This window comes from Bombus terrestris, chromosome 6 (assembly GCF_910591885.1).
Source record: "Bombus terrestris chromosome 6, iyBomTerr1.2, whole genome shotgun sequence".
NCBI lineage: Eukaryota > Metazoa > Arthropoda > Insecta > Hymenoptera > Apidae > Bombus > Bombus terrestris.
The window spans coordinates 22,081,875-22,107,541 of NC_063274.1; the positions used below are offsets into that span (position 1 = coordinate 22,081,875).

Here is a 25,667-nt window from a genome sequence, read left to right on the forward strand (position 1 = left end):
GTTAAATATTATAACGAGTGCTATACTTTGGATCTTTTCAATATTTTTGCGTATTATATGCAAACTGTACTTGATAAATATTTTCGATATGCGATATATGAAGTTGAATCGACATTTTGTCTTTCTTAACGCTCTGTCGTAAATGTAATAATGTGAGTGAACTAAGGAGGGTTCGACGCTACAACACTTGTGAGGTAACTGATATAATACCACGACATGTATCTCGATCCAAAGTATCTTGCAAGTATCTTGCCAGATGTCGATGTAATAATACGGCAAATAGCCCACTTGACTCGTGATGATCTCGTTTCAGAACAAGATAAATTTTTTAAATCCACTTTCCACGACATACTTTCGTTTAAGTGTCTCATTTTTATGTTACATTCCCCTTTTTATTTCAATTCCATCTTCGGTACTTATACCTTCTTTTAAATTAGCGATTTTAAATAAAATAGTTAAACGAGATGGGAAACTCTTTTTCAAAATTGGTTCGAACTTTCCATTTTCTTTTAACAGATTTATGGGTCATTGATTTGATATTATCTAAATATGGACAAAGCTTAAATGTAGCTCATGTAAACGTTCCATTTTTTTGCATATTTTGACATGTCCCTTCGTGAAATATATTTTTCCCTTGCAATTATACATTTTTACAAAATGGAATATTTTTTTCGATCTCTATTAGTCAATACGCGCTAAAAAAAGCCTTGTAGCAAATTTTTGTAATTGAAATTTCTATTTCTTAAATCGTGATTAATTTTTGTTACTGTATCGAGCAATAAGTTAAATAAACATTTACTATAATACGATACGCGCGCGTGCACACACAACAAATTAATATTCATCAGGGTAATGGATTACGCATAAATGCCAGCAGTGGCATGCAACGATGGGATGCACGAAATGTGGATTTTGCTTTTTTAAATGTACAAAATGCACAAATATGTAAAGTGTCCTATCATTTCGTCCGGCACTGTAGATGGTGCTCGGAGAAAAAAGAAAAAGCAATAAAAAAGAAAAAAGGACGGAAGCGGTGGATGGAAAGAGGTGGGTGGTTTTGAAGACGCGAAGGCGCCTGCAAAGAAAAGAAAGGAGGCGATGAGGTTGCGGGTGGGCAACGATGACGAATGGATTTTTCGCAGCGCGACACCTCCCAGGGGCTGTGGTCCTGAAAAGCACCCCTTTCCTTCGAAAGCCGGTCGGGATCGAAAGCAACGGGATTTCGCTTTGATTTATTGCCGCGGTCTCGCGCGTTATATTCGAGAGGCAACGCGACATCTTTCTTTCCGACTAGGCGGACATACCGTGTGCCCAGGACACGTGTACATTTTCTATCTCCCGAAAATATTGGATTCGTGGCTTATAGATATTTTTGTATATATGAGACATGGTCTGTTCGTCGTTTGTTATCCTTTGATATGTTCTCTTAACTTTAGAGAACACTATTACGAGAAGTTGCATGGATTAAGGTGTAGAGGGAGGAAGATATTGGGGTAGATTTGATCTGATTGTTTGTAATCTTCATAGAATTTCTGAGGTGTTTTAGGTACGTAATATAGAAGATGAAGAAGCTGGTATTGTTTTGTGGTGTATGGTTTGTGTGACTTGATGAAGTTCTTCCTAATTTATAGTTTTGAGAGGTATGAATGTATGAATACAATTGTATTCATTAGTACTTACCTTGAAATAACAGTATGGCAAATAATGACAATTAATCGCTTTTAAATCATTTTATTGTTATGAAATGTCTATGATTTAAAAAGAGCCTATGCAATTCCATTGCTCACGAGGGACTGTTTTAATTGTTCCCTAGAGATCCCTGAAGTTTATAACGAACAAATATTCATTTTGTTCCTTTCCTCTTTTACCAACTTATATTAAAAATCACATATTCTTTTTATCACAAACATATCTATGTTATCTTATTGTACATTGTATTACGTTCTTTATGTTACCTTATCACTTTTGTTTTAATTGATTATTTACCGTCATGTCAATCACTATGATAAGTTATTAGTGATTCAATTGAAATAAACTAAATTTTATAGTATTTAGGAAAAATTGCTTTGTTTTATTAAATTACAATAGTTGTAGCGGTTGATTAAAATTTTTGTAATTATCTTTTATGGAAGAGGATTAAAACAATTTTCATTAGAATTTTCAACAGAAAGTTTGTAGTTTCCTAAATTGTTTGCTTTATAAGTGAACGATAAAAAGATCCACTTTTTTTGTATTAAAACTGTTCTTCCCTAATTCTTTCTAATTGTTACGCGATTCTAATCGTTGCCTTAATTAAGCATTTGATCGGCCGATTCTTTGATAAAATAATAGGTTTATTGGGTAGTGACTTTAATTCTTGTTTAATGCCACGACTAGAAACAGTCAACTTTTCAGAACGCAAAAATAGTGCACGGGAAATTAATTGAAACGTCGCTCATCAGTTAAACCGGGTCGTTAGCAAAACACGTACAAGCATAGTAGCGGGTAGGAAATATTAAATCTTATTAGAAGCTATCACAAACACGACGGCATCCTTTCAACGGGTCGCAACGATTAAAGGAAGATCTTCTTCCGAAGTTGAAAGAATTTCGTCTGGTAAATCCCCAAAAAAGGTTAATGCCAACTTAATTTCCCCATTCTTGATAAAACTTCTTTGTTATTTGTCTTAAACGAGAAAAAACTTAGATGGCAGAGTTAAATGAATCAATTAATCATTAGGATGACGTCTTTGAACGGATTCGGCGAATATTACGGTATGCCAGAATATATCGTATAGCCTTTTCATGAGACCATTAATGCTATATGGTTTGAGAAGCTATTGGTGCACTGATTACGATTATTATTGTCCGCGCTGCTCAGAGAAAGAGTTTTACAAATGACGAAATATTCAGTTGTCCGAGAAGTTTCTTTCGTTTTATGAGGAAATAATAGACGCACAACGTTTTTTGTTTTATATCATTTTGTCGAATGACGTACGATCCATTTTGTTCTGTTGAGATAAAAACCGCGACATTTCACAGACTCGGTTTTACGTTTGTATGAAGGTGCACTGCTGTAAAAAATACGTTTGCGAAAGAAATACGCTTTTTCGGACAGCCTAATATATTGATCTGATACGCTAATTTGAAATTATTTTGCAAGGAAGCCGTTTTTTTAATCGGATCCTATATCCTATTTTCATAATATGAAATTTCCAATTCTAATAATAATAATAATAATAATAATAATAATAATAATAAACACAATGTGGTATGCAAATGATTTTTGTAGCCACTCTGTACATATAATATTATCTTCCCGTGAGCCCTGCATTTTTACTCGTTAGATTTTATGCGAAACAAGCAATATAATATAATATAAATGTATAAACAAGCACATGAAATAAATGCCTTTTCGTATTACGTGATTTTACTGTTTCGACGTATGAAACGTATTGCAGTATAAAAACGAGCTACGGTAATTTGAACAGAAAAATTAAAGGGCTGTAGATAATGAATTGAGTACTGACTTAAAAGGAAGAATATGTAATTCGAAGAAATTTAAAATTCTACGAATTGGTTAGGTTCTGCTTATAAACTCTGGGAAGGAGTACGGACTGTTTTAGGTCAATATCACGTTTCCACATGTGCAACACGCAGCTTGTATCTCTTCTAATGCTTTCGACAACATGTTCCGGCGTACGTGTGCCTTTTCACATCCTTTTAAGTGCTCCAGCGTGTTTCGCGCCGCATGTTACACGCGTGAGAACATGATTTTGGTTTTCAAACGATTCATCCGCCTTCATCGAATGTTTTGTGTAATACATGTATAGAAATATGACTTAATATAGGTTTATGATACGTCAATCGTTGTGAAAAACGAAGGGAGTTTGTCAGTATAGGTTTTTAGGTCACACGTAGGATCTGGAGGTTTGTGTTCTTATATACGTTTCGTCATTTATTATGGAGCGTAGGTGTGAGACAACTTTAGGCGGGATAAGTGGAAAAACGTTAATGTGTGCGTTATTGTGTGCAAAGAAATACGTAGATTAGTAATTAAACTAAGTTATAATCGACATGATAGTAGTAGTTATTTTATCCTAATATAATATTTGGCACTTTTATCGTAATATAATTGATAAAATCTACGTAAGGGAATAAGATATTAAAATTTATACTTGGAATGGAAATATAATAAAGATAAAGTAAATTTGAGGAAAAAATATGAGTAGTAATAAGTAATACAATATTATTATTACTATTCTGTGGCGATAGATTTAATCTATGCCATCAAAATAGTGATACGATATAAAAAGGGTTGATATTACATGAAGAAATAAAGATTTAAATGATTTTGAATGTCCTAAATTTTCAAAAAAGGGGAAGATTTCGAAATTTGAAATTTTATATATTATAAAATATATTTATGTATTTCAAAACTTTGATAAATTAATTAAGGTACATGTTTCTATGTTTCAACTAATCAGATACTATTAAGTACGTCGATTCAAGGAGAAGGCGAATCGATAGAAAGCGTCGAACGCGTATGATAAAGGTTCTGTTTCGGCGAGGATAGTAAACCAGTCAAACTCATGAGCCGCGCATCTGCATAAAAGTCGAAGTGCCGCATTCAGTCTCGTACATTTAATGAAAGCGCGACCGCCACAGAATTGGTGTTAAAGTATCAAGTAAGTAAGTGAAAGAGACCATTTATACCTTTCCAGTCCATTCTCGTGCACTTTCAAACGTGTCCTGCTTTTTATGGTAATTAATTAATATGTGTACGAGCTTATCCGCGTAAAATATACTAATTTAGCGTATCTGAATCTGGAATTCCGTTTGCTCGAAAATGCAATAATAAAACGAGGAGAAGGCGAAAGTAAAAGCTTGATTTTGACAGAGAGTATTTGTTTTGAGATTTTCCAATTGATTGTTTCGTTTAATGAAAATTAATTATCATATTCAACGTTATGAATGGTCATCATATAAATAATGAATGAAATATACATCCTATTTTGTGGCATGTTACAATATAAAATTAAGTTACATGTATATTTCATTGTTCATTTTAATTTAAAATAGTATTGTCGACGTGAATGGAAAGTCAGCTGAAGTTGATTTCACGATGCACGTGTTAAATTTAGTTTTATTAGATTATCTAGAAATACAATATGTTAAGAAATGATGTTAAAAACGCGGTCCATAAAGGATATAGACATTTCACGATTTGATTCACTAGAAGTAATGTTGCAGGAAGACCAATGCGGACAGTGCGCGTCCTGTTTACCCAAATAAAATATAAATGTTTCCCATATTTCAATATGTTACTAAATAAAAAAACCTATTACAAATTATAGAGAATCTTCCATCCATTCAAGCCACGTTCTTCGCAATGTAATTTCCACATTTCCATTCCCCCTAACTTCGTCAAAACGGCAACGATACATCTTTATCATCATACCGGTGCAATCGCGAATTCGATTTCCTCATAAAGTTGCCGCGGATACGTCGCGGAATAAAAGCTAATTAAGGGGAGGCGCGTTAAGCGAGCTTTCCGCGCGGTTAAATCGAATGAAATCGTAGATTAAATGCGGAAGATCTATTATGCCGTTATCATTGCGCGTAATGGAAGCGTTGTGTCGCAGCGGGAGTCTTCGTCGGCGTCCCGTTGAGCCGGAATTTAACATTGGAGTTCAGAGGAATGCCGCGTGTTTCCGTGCACAGCACCAACAACGTAGTCATTAAGTTGTCCCTGACAGTTGCATCTTCGTGCAACTGGAGGGAATAATTCGCTGTGTTCTCGAACCAACACTCGCCATTACTAGGGAAACCCACTTCTCAGCACACTAGGTACATCGAATTAATAAGAAATGATTATACACATATTTGTACATAAAAAAGTATTCGGATACTTGTAGATACCTGTTATGAACATAATATGTGTGTTATACGAAACATTTTAAAATTTTATTAATAACAACAATCTCAAATCCCATTACTTACTTCCAACTCAATCTGCTCGTATATGTACTTCTTCTCGCATATCTTGAAACACCTTTTATGAATGTATTACGTGCGTTGTACAGAAAATTTTGAAATGTAGTTAGCGCAGTTATGAAACTCGACTATCATGACAGTATTAATAAAGTTTGAAAGCAACCTGAATAAAAATGTAAAATATATGGTAGACCAATGAGAGAAAATATCATATAGGAATAGACAGTAATTGTGAATCAGTGCTAAAACAAACAATATATCGATATATTTATTAGGATTATCATTTCAATACACTTCCTTCAATTTTAAATACGAGTATTATCGCGAGTTATTATTAACAATCTATCACTAACCAATCGATCGCTGAAAACAATTTCTCATTCTCATCCTCGCGTATCTACATTCACGACACTTTAAAATCTTTAAAAAGACATTCTTGTCGGATGACTGGCAGAGGACTCACGACTCGATATACTTCCGGATCGACTCTTCGCTACGGAGTGGCCACTCATCGAAGCACTCCTTAAAGAAGGTCGAGAGGTCACGGTACTCCACTCGAATCGAATCGAGGAGCACAGACGTGCACACATATACTCACACGAAATCTATGGACGGCGGTTGGCCATCAAAGAAACCGAGATATCACGCATAGTGGTGTACCTCTTTCGTTTGTCAACACGACCGACGACGACGAAATCTCCACTGGGACACTGGGATAGCGAAACTCGTACGAAAACAGAATGTATCCGCCTTATCTTTGGGTTCAGCGAAGGACTCACCCTGTTCGCCCCTTTCGCTTGTAAAACTGTTACGGAGAGAAAGATTGAAGAAATTGTTTTCACGGATGGATGAAAAAGTTTGATTACTTTGGATACGTCACGTCGCTGCAAACAGTTGTGGTTTTAGTCTTTGAGGAAGATTGAAGAAATTTTGTGAAGGAATAGCTGGTGGAGCAGCTAAAAGAATTTGTAATGGTTAAAGCTTGGATTTGGAAAAATATAGATCAAGGATCCGAATACATGTTCTTTGGTGGCTTTCAATAATTGTTAGAAGTATCGAGTTATTTCCAATTTCTATTAAAATTTCTATCGAATAATGAAATGTTCAAACAAATATTAAGAAAAAAGGTTAAGGTGAAGCATCGTATTTCATCTTGCATTTGCACGATGACTTGTGCAATAATGTATACTTATATAAGAAGGTTTGAGTCAGGGCCAATTATAGGAATCTAGAATCTAGACAGATTGAAGGATAGACTTGATACTTGATACGTACGTGGTTTATGTCAGAACTTGTCATATCACACTAGCCATGCATAAAGTACCTACTGTGTACCTATACATAAGATATGTTAAGAGCTGATTTATTATCCAACGAGGACTTTCTGATTGGCAGATAGATAGCTTAAATGAAGCTATATATGTACTAACACAAGATCATTGATGGATTTGTAGAATTTATAAATTAGAATAATAATTTAGAATTACAATCCAGAAATTAGAATAATCTTATAATTTAATTCGGGTAATACTGATCATCTTTATTTAACTAGTTTTAGTATAGTAAATGCAAATATAGTATACGTGAATTTTACACTTCTAACCTCATAGTAGGATGATAAGATAAAAAAGAGAAATCCATAAAATCAACGAATGAACCTGTCCAAAGTGAGTAGTCATATTTTTTGTTTTTTAAATATATTTTTATTTTTACATGACGTATTTGATTCGAATATGTGCATATATCCATTTTCATTTTATCTGCACATTATAAATTCGCTTTATATTTATAAATGAAATGTATTTTAAAACATTTTTTTGTGGAATCATAGCTGCCAAGAATATATTTGAAATTGCACAAATTAAAAACTATGTTTATGTGACAAAAAAGCAAACGCGTGAGAATATTTACTCAATGATATATACCGTTTAGAGTAGAGTTTAGAGTATCACGGAAAAATTGGAAATTTTTTATTTTGACATAAACGCGAACTTGTTTGATTTTAAAATTGACTGTTAAACACGAATGATTCAAGGAAACTATCTCCTGTAATTGTAAATAAGGATTTGAATAAATTTATATTAAATATGACGAGAGATCGAGATGAATTTCCAATTGAAATAGTATATTTCAAATAATTCAATTTTTATGAATCTAAATTAAGTTTTTAATTTATATATATATATAACAGCGATTTAATATCTCGAAAAACGATTAGGCTCGTTTTTACAGAAACGTTTTATAGAAACTACCTGAACCATTTTTTCCTCTATTTTTTCAAATTGCTTTCCAATAAATACAACAAGATAATCTCGATTTCATTCATGTTTCACCTCAATTCGGTAAAAGCGAAGTTTCCAAATCAATTCTGATGTTAACGTACCGACAACTTACTACAAATCTTGATCATTCAACTTTATTGACAAACAACGCGTACCTATCAATTTTTCATGTATGCGAGGGTTGGAAAATCTTTGTAGAACGTGGATGGAAAAACACTAATCTACATTGGAAATAAAAAGCAAAAATCGACCGAAACTGCGATAAGAAAATTTATTGCTGTGTAAGCTGTACTACTGATAACGTATTGGAATTCCAAAAAAATTTTGTACACAGTTAATTATCTATGCCAGAAAGAATATACAATTTTTCGATAATAATTCATTCGCTCGAATAATTTACATATCTTTTTTGTTGAAAACTTTATAATGTAATTAATAATAAATTCATGATAATTTTTCATATGATTCTTGTAACAGATTTGTATCTTTTAAACTTAATTTCTTAAATATAACAAGATTTAAACATGTTTGTGATAAATATGTTTATCGATTAAATCCACGGGGACGGTTTTTCGAAATCATTCCGAACGATCTTCTAAAGTTGAAAATTTTAAATAATGTTTCCCCAATATCGTCTTACAACTTTTCGATAATATTTGATTTACAAGTAATCGTTACATTGTTTGCAATAATCCTTCCTTTATTTCCCAATTTGAAGTAATTTCTACAGAATTATGGGAGTAATCTTGAAGCAAGACTATGAATCTGATTAAAAACCTATATATTGTAGCTCTTTAATATCTAAATTATTTAGCAACCGCGAGTACTCCTTTCTGTTTATTACGTGACAAATAAGCAATTTATGAATATTTGCTTATTTAAGAACATGTATCTAAGGATTATTCCCCTGAAACGTAATAAAACTTTTATAAACAGCTAAACAGTTCTTTCTTCAAGAACTTAGAACTTTTTTCTGTCAAAAACAAAATAATCGAATTTTTTGAACAATTATCAACCTGAAGACATCAATATATATTCCTATTCAGAAATAGCTTGTAGATTGCAGTGAATGTAAAATGATCATGAATTACAGCAAATGTAAACGTTATCGGTATTTATGTCCGATCAGGTTGATACATTTATATTGAACTGTGACTATACTTGTAGTCATGGGATACAGTGTAACTCGTATCGCGATTTACCAACGATTAAAACGCGGAGAACCGTGCCTCGAAAGAAGCCACAGTCATTCGCGATGGTCCAGAGCTGACAATTCTGTTTGGTCAGCGCTATCACATCTAAAAGGCCGACGATGACAGGAGAAAAGTTAGACGGCAGAATTCCGAGTGACGGAAAGATAGAGAAGAATTAGAGGGATGCGACAAGGATTTATGGTGAGATGCTTATTTGAAGTTTCCCTGTGAAACATAGAACGTTTTGTACGACAGCATTCTGAGGGACATTGATCTTCCTCTTAAATTTTACCATGTAACGATATTTAACACTCAACAAGGAGAATTGCAGTATCAAACGGTGAATCACGCGTCAAATACCAACCGTGCAAATATGAAATAAGGAGATTCGTTGACTTTAATCCGATTTATTTCTTCCGCTTCTTTTCTTCTCGTTCCTTTTTTTCTCTTTATTGTGGTGCAACGAATCCTGATAAATCAGACTACATGCCTTAATGGAATTTTATTTCCGCATCATAGAGAAGGAACGGTGTAAATATTCTTTTCTTTTTTCTTTTTTTTTTTTTTATATCTGTTAGCCTGTGTGACATTGATCTCTCGTGCCTCGATAAAACAACATGGAATATTGCAGGAATTCCAACGATATTTAAAAATACGATTTATAAAAGCCGGTCAAAGCATAGGGAACAGGTTTTTTCGTTCACTCTTGATGCTCGATATTGGGATTTGTACGTGAAAGAACATTGTATACACGTCGCTGATTCTCTTTTCATTTGCCTGGTTTGAATATGTGGAAATTTGGTTGCTTCCTTTTTAAATAAAAAATTTAGTAATTTAATGTAGTAGAAATATATCTTTATCGGATTAATGGCAAGAAATATTCAATGTTTTATAGTTTTTATTTTAAATCATCCTATTTTACAAAAATACTTATAACGTTTAAAGATCGAATATACATGTTCTGTTCTAGTATTTATGTTCGGATTTTATTTCTGATCATTATTTTTTCAGCACGAAGATAAAAGCTACCATTTGCGGATATTATGTATATGTCTAATGAACAGGTTATGGTGAATTTAAAAACAAGTCATGTTCCTTTAATATATCATGAAACAATTTGTTATAGCTTGTGTTAATTATGAGACGCCTTTCTGCTCCTTTAAAAAATACTTTTCAAGTCTCAATTATAAATTCGAATGTTACATGTACAGAGTGATTCCTAAATCCTGATACTGGAAAGCACGTAATTCGTTCGAAAGGATAACGTTCACATAAAACAATTTTATGCTATATTTTGGACATATTTTTATGTAAGGAATCACATGTTTTTCGGTTGTATGACCCAAGAATCACCCTGCATTTATAACTCCTCGAAATACATGAAACGTTTCAACATTGATCCATTTTTCGTTAGCCTTATTTCAAAATATATTTTTCAAATCTCAATCCCAAACTGAAATCCCATACACTATATCTTTTCGCGTGAAAACGTGCCAATATTCCAAACCAACCACCGCTTAACTTCCGTCTACAAGATTTATGATTCCCGTCATATCTCTTCCGCCACCAGTACCCTTATTTCATACTTCTAATCTCTTCTCTCTTAAAGGCGATGACAAAATGAAAAAAATAAAGAAAATAAAATTCTACACTCACCAAACCAACCTCCTCATCTTACGAACATAACCTCCGAATCGAAATCAATTCTTTTCTCCTTTATCTTTCCACGCTATTGACACCAGTAATGCAACGTTATTTCTTTCAAGACCTACATGTATACGCTTGAAAGGCCTAAAAACATATCTATGTTTAAAATTTTTCTTCTATGAAAGCAAATACAGTTTAAAAAAGAACTTTATATTATTCCAGAAAGTATTTGATCGCCCAGAAAGTTCGTTCCGATTTACATTTCGATTCAATATACGTTTATTGAATTATATAGGTGCCATTTTGTTCCACAACCTTTTTCCATCTTTCACGCAACTTGAATATTTAATCCTTCCAGAACCTCTCCGGTTTTTCGGCGAAAAATTTTTCAATATGATCTTTCATATCGACCAAATTCTTTAAAAATCGGAACGAACTTTTCGGACGACTCAATGTATTCGAATTTAACCATTATATAAATTCTGTTACAAAATACTAAACCAGTATTTGTGTTTTTTAGGACGTAATGCGTAAAAAAATTCAATTGATTTTTGAAATAGATAAGTTATCGTCCTAGTTGATAGAAAAAATATTAATTTCTCGGCCACTCAAAGTTTTTTAAAGTGCAGGACAAATAGAAAACAACACAGAACAGATATAGAAGCTGTGTACAAAATTATTCTATACATAATATATAATTATATATCACTTCAAAATCTGCATCTGATGATGATAAATGACCAATCCTTTTGAAGATCATTAAAAAATCAGACATATGCCTGCATATTATATAAAATTCATCATTGAAATGATAATTTGACTAAAATGTTACGAAACATCCAGTATTTTGATTGATAGTTTTAAAATAATTGGGAATAGTAGCCAAAGCAGTGCGATATTTTTTGATACATGCACATATTACATCACATGTTCAGATAACATTAACGTGATATGCCAAACAATCATCTACAGTTTTCTCTCTTAAAGACAATGATAAAACGATAAAATTGGAGAAAAAAAAATTCTGCATGAATCTTACGAACATAACCTTTAAATCGACGAAATGAATTTTTCCATTCTTCATTTTCTCGTGCAATTAACGCTAGCAATGTAACATTATCCCTTTCAACTTTCCGTTATTTAATTTGTTGATATTCATCTTCATTTTCAAATAGAATTCAGAATCCCGGAGGACGATTTCCTCTTTCCATGGACCGTTTTCACGGCTCCGGGGTCACATTTTTCAGCGAGCATTTAACACGAACGTTTCGGATTTTCAGCAGTCCAAATGCCGCGGACAAGGGACGACGTTAGAATGGCCGTGAAAGAATCTCGTCCGAAAGAGTGGTTTCCCCGTGGAAGCTTCTTCTTCATCGTTTCCTCCTTTTTTCTTTTCCTCACTGTCATTTTGTTTCATTCTTTCGGGTCAGATGTGCGATGGGACATGAGATTCGCAATTTATCCTTCGCAGGAACACGGTCAGATGCATGTGATTGGCGAATGTCTGGTTATTACCGTCCCGTGACAGTGCCGCCAGATGAAATTGCATTCATTTCACTGGACGAGATTAGGCTTTCTTTCGGCGCCCTGTTAGACACGTATCATGATTCGTGAAATTCCACGTCAAGTTTTACTTGTATACCGTAAGATTTATTATATTATTTTTATGAGTGTCTCAACCGTTCGCGGAGAGACGTGATCGCGAGATAACGCGTCAACGAGAGTTGTAAATTCTCGTTACGATTAAACAATCGACGCCACGAACTGATTGATTCCCTATTTCTATTATGAGAATAGAGGTGGTTGGAATGAGTGTATACGAGAAACTACACTTGATTTGTTAACAAGAAGTTTAATAATAAGTAAAAAAGCAACAATTTCAGTCAACGATCAACGATTAACAATTCAGACGAAAATATAACAATTAATGTGTTGTGAACAGGATTTGCTTATTACGAGACATTTCGTACTTCGCAGTTTGAGATAGACTGACTGATTCTTTTGTTCAAAACCACGGATTCTTTCCTTTGTTGCCCTTCGATATCCCTACTATACACGCGTTTATTAGATGTACCGTGGCGGTCGCCGCGTATGCGTTCTTCCGAGAATTCGGCGAAAGAAACGTAGAGATATCGATGGTACATTGGGCATGTCGGTATTGCGCTATGACGGTGTCACGTAAAATAAAAAGGAGGAGGCTCGAACGAAAAGAAAAAAATTAAGGTAACAAAAAAAACAAGAGAATTTATTTCTTGTATTCTGAATTTACACTGACTGCGATTTTGTTCTGAGCTCCAGCCGTGACTTTCCAAGACTGAAGCTCTTACAATTTGACTTTTGGTGGCATCTGTTTCTTCTTTGTTTGTCATCCCTCAATATCCCCACTACCCTGTAGGCGTACGTGACCGTTGTCACACTTCTAGGACATTCGGTGGAAGGACCGTTGGGATACAGATGACTCATTAGGCACTTCGGCGATATACATTGTCGCCAAGGCCGCCACATCTCTATCTCCATCATCGGTCCATCGGATTTGAAGTATGCCGGTCGTGACAACGGCATAGCTCTTTGTACCGCGAAGCCGTTGGAAAGTTCCGTGGTCGATGCAGCCAGAAATTAAAGTTTCCTTGAACACTTGATTAGAGAGATGATTAGCAAACCGTAACAATGAGACTTGTGTTATTTATGTAGTATCTTAAATAGCTCTAGAGTAAGGACAAGTAAGGATGTTTTATTTGTTAATAGGTTGATATAGTTTATGTATTTAATAACGATGAATATAATGATAAAGCGTGACAGATTATTCAATGATAAACAATGTCAACGTGTTCGTTCGGTTTAGCGGCTTTATACACCCGACCTCTCGACGTGTGCTCTTAGAATCTTCAAAAATGACTGCCTTGATCTTAGATCATTTCTTAGTCTTCTCGGGGAGACCGTTCGCGCCTATGATCACATATGCCGCATTCTTTTGAAACAACAGACCGAAATCGACGTTTCTGGAAGTCGCTGCTTGGCGGCAATTATGCGCTCGTCGATATATTGTATGCCCCTCGTCGGGCGGATAAGGCGATCCACCTGCGACATTATAGGACCGCGAGCGACGGTCAGAAACGCGACCTACACTAAAGCCTCGCAGCGTAACAAAACGTACAACCCCCTCTTTTTGATACTACATTTATTTATTTACTAGTCGATTTATATCATTTCTGATGGGATTAATTAACCAAGCGTAAAAGTCTAAAAAAAAAAGTATAAGTGTATTCAGTAAATCGAAAAAACAATTGTACACGAGTCAAGTTATGTACACGTTTTTAGTTTTATATTGCTCGCACACTTTCTTTGAACACACGCTGAGATCAAACTCTCTCCCTATTTCACTCTCCCCTTTTTGCTTTACACATGGCTTATATTACGTTAGTCAGTTCGGGTTCCAATACCTGGCCTCGATTTAAACTCAAATAAAAATTTACTTAGATTACGCTATTTTTCTTTCTTTCAAATCGCTTATTCTAACCCTTCTTACTTACGTTAACCTTATAGATTATTAATATTAGTGCATTTTCTTAATTCTATGAATCTATCTTTGTGTAACGCTTTGGTCATTATATCCGCTATATTTTTTTTGGAATCTACATATTGCACCTCTACAATTTTCTTTCCTGCGATGTTTTTTCATAAAATGTTCTTTGATTTCTATGTGTTTCCTTGTTTCGAGTTTTCATATGAGTTAATCATACTTATTACTCATTGATTGTTCATTTGTAGAATCTTCTTGTCATCTATATCCAAGTCTCGAACTATTCCTTTTAGATTTATTAAATCTTGTGCAGTCGAGGTCGCTGCCACATATTTTGCTTCGGTAGTCGATAGTGCTACACACGTTTGTTTCTTGGAATGCCAAGATACTGGGTTACCCGAGAAGAATATTGCTCAGCCACTTACGTTTTTCTATCAGTCTTATCACCAGCCCAGTCGGCATCTGAAAATTCTTCCATGATCCTGTTCTTAGATTTTTTATATTCTAATCTCATCTTTTTCGTACCATTTAAATACCTTAAGATACGCTTACCGGCTTTTCAAGTTTGTTCAGTGGTTCTATCTAATACTCTACTTAAATATAATACGAAACTGCGTACATTAAATGTGGTTTGAGGTTACTGCAGCATACATAATGCTACCTATTAGCTCTTTGAATGGTACTTGTATCTTCTCTAAGTCTGTATCTATCTGGAAGTTTGTTTCCATGGGAGTGATAGCTGTTTTATAATTTTCTGTATTAAATTTATTTATAATTTTATCTATCATTCTCTCTTGACTTATTGAATGGTTTGTTTCCTGTTTTGTAATTTCCGTTCCCAAGAAATTTCTCATTTCTCCCATGTCCTTGGCTCTAAACTTACTCACTAATGCGTTTACTACCTCTGTATAATTCTCACTTATTATTATGTCGTCCATATAGATTATTAAATAGCAATCTTGTTCGTAATATGTGCAAAAATCATATTTTGGTCACAGAAATCCCAATTCAGTGATAAACTTGTCAAATTTATTGTTCAAGCACATCGGAGATTCTTTCAATCCATACAGGACCTTCTTTAGATTCAAAGTTTCGACCCCGTTATGTTGTAAATCTTTTGGTACCTTAATGAAAATATCTGATTCTAAGTCGGGATATCTAATTGTTTAATAGATGAATTTTCCTGGACTGCCTTTCAGCATTCGTATGGTGGATAAGTTTGCTACAGGGGCATGTATTTTGATATCTGTCTTTTTTTTTTAAACTCTTTAACAACTAACCTTGCTTTCTTACGTCCATTTTCCTTTGTCGCGAATACCCATCTTGTTTCTATTGCTGTTTTTTCTTTGAGTAACTTGGCTACTTTCCACGTTCTCTGGTTTTCAAGCGCTACCACTTCCTCTTCTATTGCTTGTTTCCATTCTTTGGTTTGTGTCGCTTCTTCAAAGGTGGTTGGATTTTCGCTTTTGGATTTTCCCTGTTTCTTCTGTGTCCTCTTCTTCCTTGGTTTCTCTCTGTCCAAACGGTTCTTTATTGTTATGTTCCAAATTTCCTAACCTTTCTTCATTGAATATTCCTTGATACTGTTATTTTCTTTTCTTCCGGATACCATAGTTTATACCCACTCCCTCCATATCCATCTAATAGCATGGGTCTTGCTCTGAGATCTAGTTTACTTGATCTCGGCAGAGCAACCTTCCATATATAGCAACCGAATATGTAAATTTTGATAAATCATTTTCATTAAACCAAATTTTTGCTGGCGTTACATTCTCGTTGGCATTTGCTGGGCTTTTATTTAGTTCGTAAGGTGAACATCTAATTGCTCCTCCCCATAGGGTCTTTGGTAACTTTGTCTCAATGAACTTAACTTTAGTTCTATCCATCAGAGTCCTATTCATCTTTTCGGACTTGCCATTTTGCTGGGGAGTGTATGAACACGTATACTGAATTCTTATGCCTCGTGATTTATAGTAGTTCTTGAAGGAACCTGACGTGAATTCTCCATCATTATCTAGTCTTATGTTTTTTACTACTATTCCTCGTTGTGATTTCATTTCTGCTATGTAATTTTTAAAATTTTCTTCATTCTTTTGTTTTTGTAGATATGCTAAATAAAGTGAGAATAGTCATCTATCACTACTTGAAAGTATCTATGTCCATCTAGAGTACATGGGTCCTGATAGATCGGAGTGTATCAAATCCCTTATTTCTTGAGAGTGTTTCTTTCTCTCATAAAAAATAGATCTTCCGGCTTTGCTTTCTACACATGCGGAGCACTTGTCATTGTTCATCGACAGCCCTAGAATTCTCATTCCTTTTCTATTGTAGCGGCACTCGACAGCAAACTTCCCAACGGTTTCTGTCCCGTGCCTCGCTGCACAGAGACTCTACCCTTCGAACAAGATGATTGCTAGATGTCGATACATTCTCACCGAATATTTACAGCGAGCCTAAGGACCCGCTATAAATCTTAGGATCCATGCAGCTAAGATTCTCTAAAGGGACAAATAGTCTTTGTCTCAACAGTCCCTACACATACCACCCACTACGGGAAATCTGTTTTTTCTCACGTACGACGCTCCTCGCTAGCAACTTTCTCTCAAGGGCAGTTATCATCCCTTTCCAACCACAAACTCACAATTTAGCCAATTAATAGCGACGTCCATTTCCCTCACTCTCTGAATTAACACTTTTCTTAACGAATCCGATGATTCCGTATCCTTAGACACACCCAATCACAGTTTTCCTAAGGAGCATCATCGCGATACAAATGGATTCCATCGCGAACCGCGAGACAAGTTTGAAAACGCCTATCTGAATTGTTCGTCCGCAGTCGTACGTAATAGCGAATCTGAATTTCTCGACATCTGTGCAATCGTCTCGACTCGAACCACCGCGTAAAGTATCGCGTCGAGCTTGAACTTGTAATCCCGAACCGATAATTGTACCGTGCTTTCGGCGTGCTAGTGTATACCACGAACACAAGCAAATAAATAGATATTGTTAAACAATACCGAGTGATTCTTCTATACCTATCACGCACATCACCTCACTATTCAAATGATCTAGACTTCTATGGCAGATCTCAACCTTTTGAGTCTGACTTGCTTCGAAACCTATACATACCTTATGTTTTTTAGGGCTTAATTTCAAGATATACATGCATAGGTTATTTTCAGCGTAACTTATGGTTTTTGCTCACAGCTTCTACGCTTTTCATATCGAACGTCACCTTGTAGTTATTTTGAGCTAGCTTTCTAACTGACAAGAGATTATATTTTAACCTTTTTACTATTAAACCATTTATTTTTCCCTTTTTCCCTTTGTACATTCCAACAAAGCCACCCTTTTTTGTAGCCTTCATCTTCTCCCCATTCGCCTACGTGGATTGTTACCTTCCTATAACATTTCTATATTGCTCATATATTTTTCCATACTTGCCTTCATTAAATGTACAGTTGTGCCTGAATCCAGAATAAACTTGGTAAATTTACTCTCATTGCGACAGACCGCGCTGCTTAAGGCCACAAATGAGATTTCATCCTTAGTAGCTTGACCAGCTGTCTCTGGTCTCCTTGGTCGATAACCTCCATCTCAGAAGGAGCTTCTACCCCTATACGAGTTCCTTTTTAGAAAGGATTTAAGCGTTACCTCGTCATTATTGCTTTCCTCGTTCATCGTCTTACTCATCATTTTCAACTCCTTATTAAGCAGCCTAGTTTTGATAAAGTCTAAAGTGATCTCTTATCTCTTATTATTCATTGCCTCGATGGCAGTTATTACGGCGTTATAGTCCTCAGGCATCGTCAACAGCAGGCGACAAATATTATCGGATTCATCCATTTTGAATTCCGCATTTTCCATCTCCCGTATGCTCAAATTTTAACACGAAATCTTCCAGCCTTTCATTCTGTCCACTCTTCAATGAAAGTAGCTTTCTCTTTAAGTGCAATTTTGAAAACGTGCTGTTGCTCTCAAACATATTTTTCAAAATCTTCATCATTTCTTTTGCAGTGGATGCATCTTTCAGTAGATCTAAATGCTTGCCCGTAATGCACTGCGCCACTATCGACTTGGCTTTCGCGTCTCTTAACAGAAAACTCTTTCTATCTTCATCCTTTGTGAACGACGCGATTTCGACGCTTAGCGTATCATATACCCGCCTTTCATCCAACAGGCATTTAACTCGGAATTTCCAGTTATTGAAATTTTCTGCGGACAACGGGAGAGATACTGTGCTGAATTCGTGTTTGCTTTTAAAATACTCTTTTTGAAACTATTTACGTCTGAAACTCTGATTTTTTATTTTTTCGCTGCATGTGGTTACCCTCTCGATTGTCTGTTATAGCTTGTCTCTTTCGTTTCCTATTTTATTTCTACCTCTTTTACACCCACTCTGGGTCCATAACCTGATGGGATTAATTAACCAAGCGCAAAGGTGTAAAAGGAAAAGTATAAATGTATTTAGTAAATTGAAATAACAATTGTACACGAGCTAAGTTATCTGCACGTTCCAGGTTGCACGTTGTACACACACTTCTTGAACACACTCTGAAATCACGTTCTCTCCCCTAGTTCACTCTTCTCTTTTTGGTTAATACATGGCTTATATTACGTTAGTCAGTACAGGTTCCAACAATTTCTCTTTTTGAATAAGGTGTACTTGTTGTATTTGAGTAAATATGAATGTACGAGTATGTTTACCCGACGAGAGTGAATGTGTAAATTTTGCAAAGTGTAATTAACCTGTAATTAACATGGCAGCTATTTTACCGAGATTCGCAGTACTCCTCATAAATGTTAAGAAATTTACAGGTAATTACAGAAATAAAAACGATAATATTGTACGTTGTGTTTATTATTTTAATTGGCAGTACTACACAGTGTGTATTTTCTAATATTATCACAAAAGTAAACATTAAAATATTTAACACTAGAATTACCGATAGTTAACACGAAGCTATTTCTACCAAAACCAGCCAAAATGACTGGTCTTTAAAAAATACGTAATAATAGAATATTTTTATATTTATTGATTTATTACTTTCATACAGAAGGAATTTTATGTTATGTAGTAGATTTTTGGTATTATTAATCCATCTGGGACTATCATCCCTAAACGGATTGACACATTTATAAAATTGTAGAACCAGTCATTTTGACTGGTATTGGTATAAGTGGCCCTGATACAAAATTATTTTCAGTTTGAATACATAAAAAAGAAAACAAAATTCATTACATTATTCTTTTAGTTATCGTTGCGAAAGTCATTACATCATTGCAGACAAAAAATATAACATAAAGTAGAAATTTTAAAATAAAATTGTAAAACCGGTCAATTTGACTGGTGTGGTAGTTTTAATGACACTATTTTATCAGTTACAATTTGGTATTTGAAATTTTCGATGTTTCCGATTTCTAAACTACAATGTCTATATCTATGTTACAATGAAGTATATGAAAGAATGAGATCTAATGTAGTAATAACGCTCCTTGTACAGATGATAGTTGTTATTTTCAAAATATTCATGTCATCATATTATAAATATTTCGAATATACATTATATCAATTATTGCTCATAGCAATAATGAAACATTGCAATAAAATTGTATTGTATTTTATTGCAATAAAAATAACCTTTCTATAACTATGAACTGTAGGTTTCTGACAGAAAAACGAAGGAGCGCTTGATTCTACGATGTTCTCATTTCGTTAAAAACCTTTTGTTGTTCCTTTCGTCAGTCATAATTCGAATATTGACCGCCGGTCAATTGAATCACGGGTCAATCGATCAACTCTTTATTAGTGCGAATAAAGGGTCGTCTGGTGCAAGAAATGTTGCTAGTAAATTCTCGCAGTGCATGTGATGAATTCCTGGTATTGTTTATTCAGGCGAAATATATTTTTCATTATTTCGTCGAAGCCTTTTAATTCCCAAAGTGGACAGACACAGAATATTTAAACTGCGTATAATAATCGTTTGTCCACACACATATGTATATTTTATCTCTGTTTTATTCTGCACCATTCATGTCGTGTAAAGATTCATAATCTACTACAAAAATGAAAGAGATTTAAAAACCTGTAAAGATTTAGACCCCTATCTTTCTATCAATCATTTTCATTGTTCAAGATTAACTCGATTATCATTGCAATTTTGCCGTACGATTTCCTGGAGTACTTAATCCCTTGCTCTACACAATCAAATTACAAAGTTGAAAATAAAATGTACGATGGTATGACTTCACGTAAAATTAATTTCTAGCAAAGTGGATACATTTCGTTAAAATATAAAGCAACAAGGCTCAAGAGATAGTCTTTTTTAAAAAGTTACTGATTAATTTGGTCAAATCCCAAACGTTTAAATACAAAACAAAACAAAAAAAATGTTGAGTAGAAGAGGGGAAAAAAGAATAGTAATACAAACCAGTAGTAAACAGCAGAATGAATGTAATATCATGATTTCTAGCATAAAATTTCTTTCATTTTAGATAAATGTGACCGTAATTTTAGAGTCTACCTTTCTGCTTGGAATTAAGTTTTCATTGCTCGTTCATTATGAGCACAATCCATCATGATAAAAATGACTTTAATTTTTCTGTCTGTGACTCGTGCTTATTTGACATTTTTATACAGCGGAGATTGCGATTGATTTTTATTGACATCATTCAAGGAATATTTTGTATTTGGTGCATACTAAATGTTAGTTTATTGGTTCGAAGTAAACAGTCGAAATAAACATTTCAATTATTTACATGATTTTAAAACATGCATTTGCTACAGTCATTAAAATCATTTTGAAGGTCATTCCACGATCATATATTATTACGTAACACATGTTAATATTTTACATATTAATATCTTTGACGTTACAACTTTATACCTTATAATTAATGCAAATTATTCATCCTATAATTGAGCTGCTTATTTGTTAAATCAATTAATTCCACAAAATCACAGATAGAGAAGGTTCATGAAATTACATTGTAGGATTAATCGCTTGCGAAAGTACTTACACTAAAATTTCAAAAAGTAGAGATAACTATTTTGGCCTGTACGCAGCACAATTCAGGATTACAGATCACACATTTATATGAATTTCTTTGTTTATTTCTGTGTTCTTTATCCACGAATAAAATGGTAGTTAATTCGTCATGAAATATTACAAAGCACTCTATACTTTAATTTTAAATTATTAAATAATTGCAAACACTGGTTTAGGTTTGTCGAACATTCTAATGTTATGTTACATCCTAACGATATCTACGTGACATATTGAATGATCCAAACTATTTTAAACGATTACGTATGGTTCGAAGGTTCGGTGCGCTACTGACACCTTATTAGAGGACAACTGTATCTGATGTTTGGTTCTTAGCAGACAAAGATCTCGATGTGTCCGTATATCTTAAATTTAACAGAGGATATAGTTTTTACGAGGCTAGCTTACGTGTCAACTGGCGTCACATCGTCGAAGTATAATAAACACACATAAAAGTTCAATTTCAGAGTTGACGTTGTAATACATCAAAATCGGTTGAGCAACGACCACATTCGACTCGTATCCGTAGATCGAATTGGTGGATAAGGGTTTCAAATGCTGGTACCGTGATGTAATCCAGCGTGTATGAAATTGTTCCTACGATATTATTCCTTTGCTAATGGGTAAGTCGAGATGATACGTGGTATGGTTGAAACGTTCCTGTCAAACAAGATACGAATGATCTAAAATACAGGAGAGAATATGGTTCTTGGTTTGCTTGGTAAGGGGAAAATGCAGAAAAATAGCAGAACCTATTTGATGTACAAATTTGACCTCAATACAGCAAAATAGCAAAAAGAATTTAGTAAGTGAAGTTGATAGAAACATTTATATCTTTCAATGTTTTAATCATTTTCCATGTTCCATTTTTATTATTGTGTAAAAATTGTCTCACAAATGGATCAATTAATATTCGCACTTTTTTATTAAATTGGATCAGGTACCTAAATACCTGTGGATGATAGTGTGTGCATAGGAAAATTGTAAATGAGAAACTTGGGAAATTTGGACGCAAATAGCGAATACATAAATATTGGAAGATCTCTTTTTCTAATTTTTATTTTTTCTAACGTCGACTTTAATCTTCATCCGAAAACAGCTTCTTTGTATTAATTTATGCTTATTTATATATATATATTAATTCTAATCATCACATGAATTATTGCAGATAGCTTATTCGTTCAATGGACATATATCTTATCACTACTTTATCGACACGCATTAGATTTATTTCTATTCCATATATTATCCTTGCCCTATTGTTCGAATACGTAATATTTAGTCGTGCAGTGCAATATCTGGTGTACAGTCAACGTTCTCCCAACGAAAGGATTAAAGCTTTCCGCATAAGATTTATCGTAGATGTACCAAATATGCCAATATTAATTTTATCGCTACATAAATGTAATACAAAATTCCGAAGTTTGAAATGAAAAAGATTGGAAAGTTTAATATTCTCAGTCAAAAAAAAAGAAATAATAAAAAAATAAAAAATAAAAAAAATCATAATTTACAACACAATCTATGGCAAATCCTTTTATTAAATTAATTTCTTTAATTTTACGGTGGTCCAAAATTTGTTGTTACCAACCCAGTTTCTATTATCTGCAAAATTTTTCTAATTTTTCCTACTGCTACTATTTATCTATCTTTCTTTTAGAAAATACGAAAAATGTGTCCAAATTTAGTTTTAAACGGTCAGGACACGAGAATTCGAGTTACCACGTCATTCCTTCGGCATTTCAAAATTAAAAAACGTTTTACACCGATAAAAAAGTTCCTTTGCTCTGGAAATTTCACGGTCTGCCGTTCACTTTGAAATTATTTCACTCCCATGCTTTTCTATCTACCTATCAAGTCGCGCTTTTATTTTGACTTTATTTCGTTTATCCGCTGCAATAAATTCTATTAACTATTCGTATCTCGACTGGTTCAGGATTCGACGATGTCCGAAATACAGTGTGACTCGTTATCTCGTAACAGTCATATATTTTTTTATTGCCTTATTGATTACCAATAACTGCAAAAAGTTTCACGCGGTACTTCAAAAGCACTCGTCTCTTTACCGTCAAATGTACGCAGACACGCTCGTTATTTTTGTTTCAAAACGATGTTCTCATCGTAAATATGTTCTCGTTCAACAAAATGGTACTTTTACGTACATATATCTTGTAAGGTTTCCAAGTGGTAATCGTAAACTGTGATAATTGGATACGTCTTGTAAAAAGGAAAGAGCAAGTAGTGTGGAATTGTTATACCGAAAATTGGATTGCCTCGAAAATATAAAGTTTATTAAATCAATAATTTTTATTATTATTTCAAAAGACCACTTTTAAGAATTGCATGTGTCGAACATTAATTAAATTCACTTTGGATTAATGTCATATATGTTTTCAAGAATTGCGAGAATTCGATATTTTTAATTCGAAAAATGTTATTTAGTTGGCGTTAAGGTCGTTGACAGATGTGATAATTTCAGAGTGACATGACGTTTCGATCAAGTTTGAAATATTATTATCTTCTTCTTTGTGTGACAGATAAATTTTTTATATTTTCGAAATATGTTTCTATCGTGCTGATACATTACGATGTGACCATTTATATATTTTTTGTAAATATCTATAAACTGCAGTGAAGATCCTATAATAATATTAATAATACGGATATCAAAAGAATATCAAGGATAATAAAACATAACAACAACAACAACAATGGTAGTAATAGTTGCTTCACGTTCAATGATCGGTTAAGTCTATTTTGTCCAATAACCAAGAGTTAATCTCTCTCCCAACATTGTTAGCACGCAGTTAATGTCAGCAGCAGTTAGTTTCCTGCCACAAAATCGGCTCATCCATCGATCGTTCCTACGCTTCCAACTATCCCAAGAAACTGTCACGAAAATATGTTTCACTGTTACGATATAATTCGGTGTTACAATCTTGCTTACGAAATTCCGCCAAAATGTAATAACATTATCACCGATCTCGAGTACAAACCGAAAACTTTCTCTTGTACAGAAATTTCTCATTGGCCGGCAATTTTACACGCTTCGATTGTTTCAATTTGGGGTATTTGCTCTTGAATTTTGTTCTTCCACCTCCCTTTGTGCCACTTTCATCGTTTCTATCCCGGCAAGAGTAACGTTCCGACGAACTTCACTTAAAACTTGTGTTCAACTTCACTGCATCCAGCAAGTTGCATCGCGAAGTATTTTCCATTCTTCCCTAGCCCGCGTTTCCGATGAATTACTTGTCGCATTATTTCTAGGGACAGGAGCCGAAAATTCGCAGGAAAACATCGCTCAAAAAGACCGTGCGCGTTCAGGCATAAAGAAGTTTCCTTTGTTAAAAGGACAAAGAGCATTAACCGGCGAGGAGACTTCCGGCGTTTCTTTGCTCGCCGGGGCATTTCTCATGCACGACGATTGTTCCACGATCGCCCCGCGAAAGATGCCGGCGAGTTCGCGTGCTTGCATTAAACTCGAGGATTGCGGATCGTGTCGTTAGATAAATCGATACGCGACAGGAAATGAAGTCTATGGAAATGGAAAGTCCATTGATTTAGTCGTTCGTTGCTGGGCTTTCGTTGCAACGATGAATTCCTTCTGTTTATGCAAGTAGACTTAAGCAAAATACGAATTATAGAGAAAATCGTTGTGGCTTGAGGAAAAATTAACGTGCTTGGGTAAAAAGATTTTAATAAATCATTGATTAATTAAACGATAAATGTATTTGCTTTCGGTAAAAGTGGTCATAAATTTCATCGCGTTATGTCTTTTTTAGAAAATGACCCCAAAAAATTTCTTTCTATTATTTGTAACGAATAAAAATCATTTATCTCACAGGCTAAGAGATTCGATTCTGAAAGTATTAGTTACGTTCAGATTTGCTTAACCATATTATAGTACACCTTTTTGGAACTGTTATTTATAATATACATGTAAAAAAATATCATATTTTAACATATTTTAATATATTCATAAGCCAAATTGATGTATTCTATTT

At 34.2% G+C, this 25,667-nt stretch overlaps 1 long non-coding RNA gene across 1 annotated transcript in view; it reads left to right on the forward strand.

The window, feature by feature from the left end:
- LOC125385335 overlaps nucleotides 1-25,667 on the forward strand; it is a 131,860-nt gene that overhangs the window by 87,392 nt on the left and 18,801 nt on the right. The window lies entirely within an intron of this gene.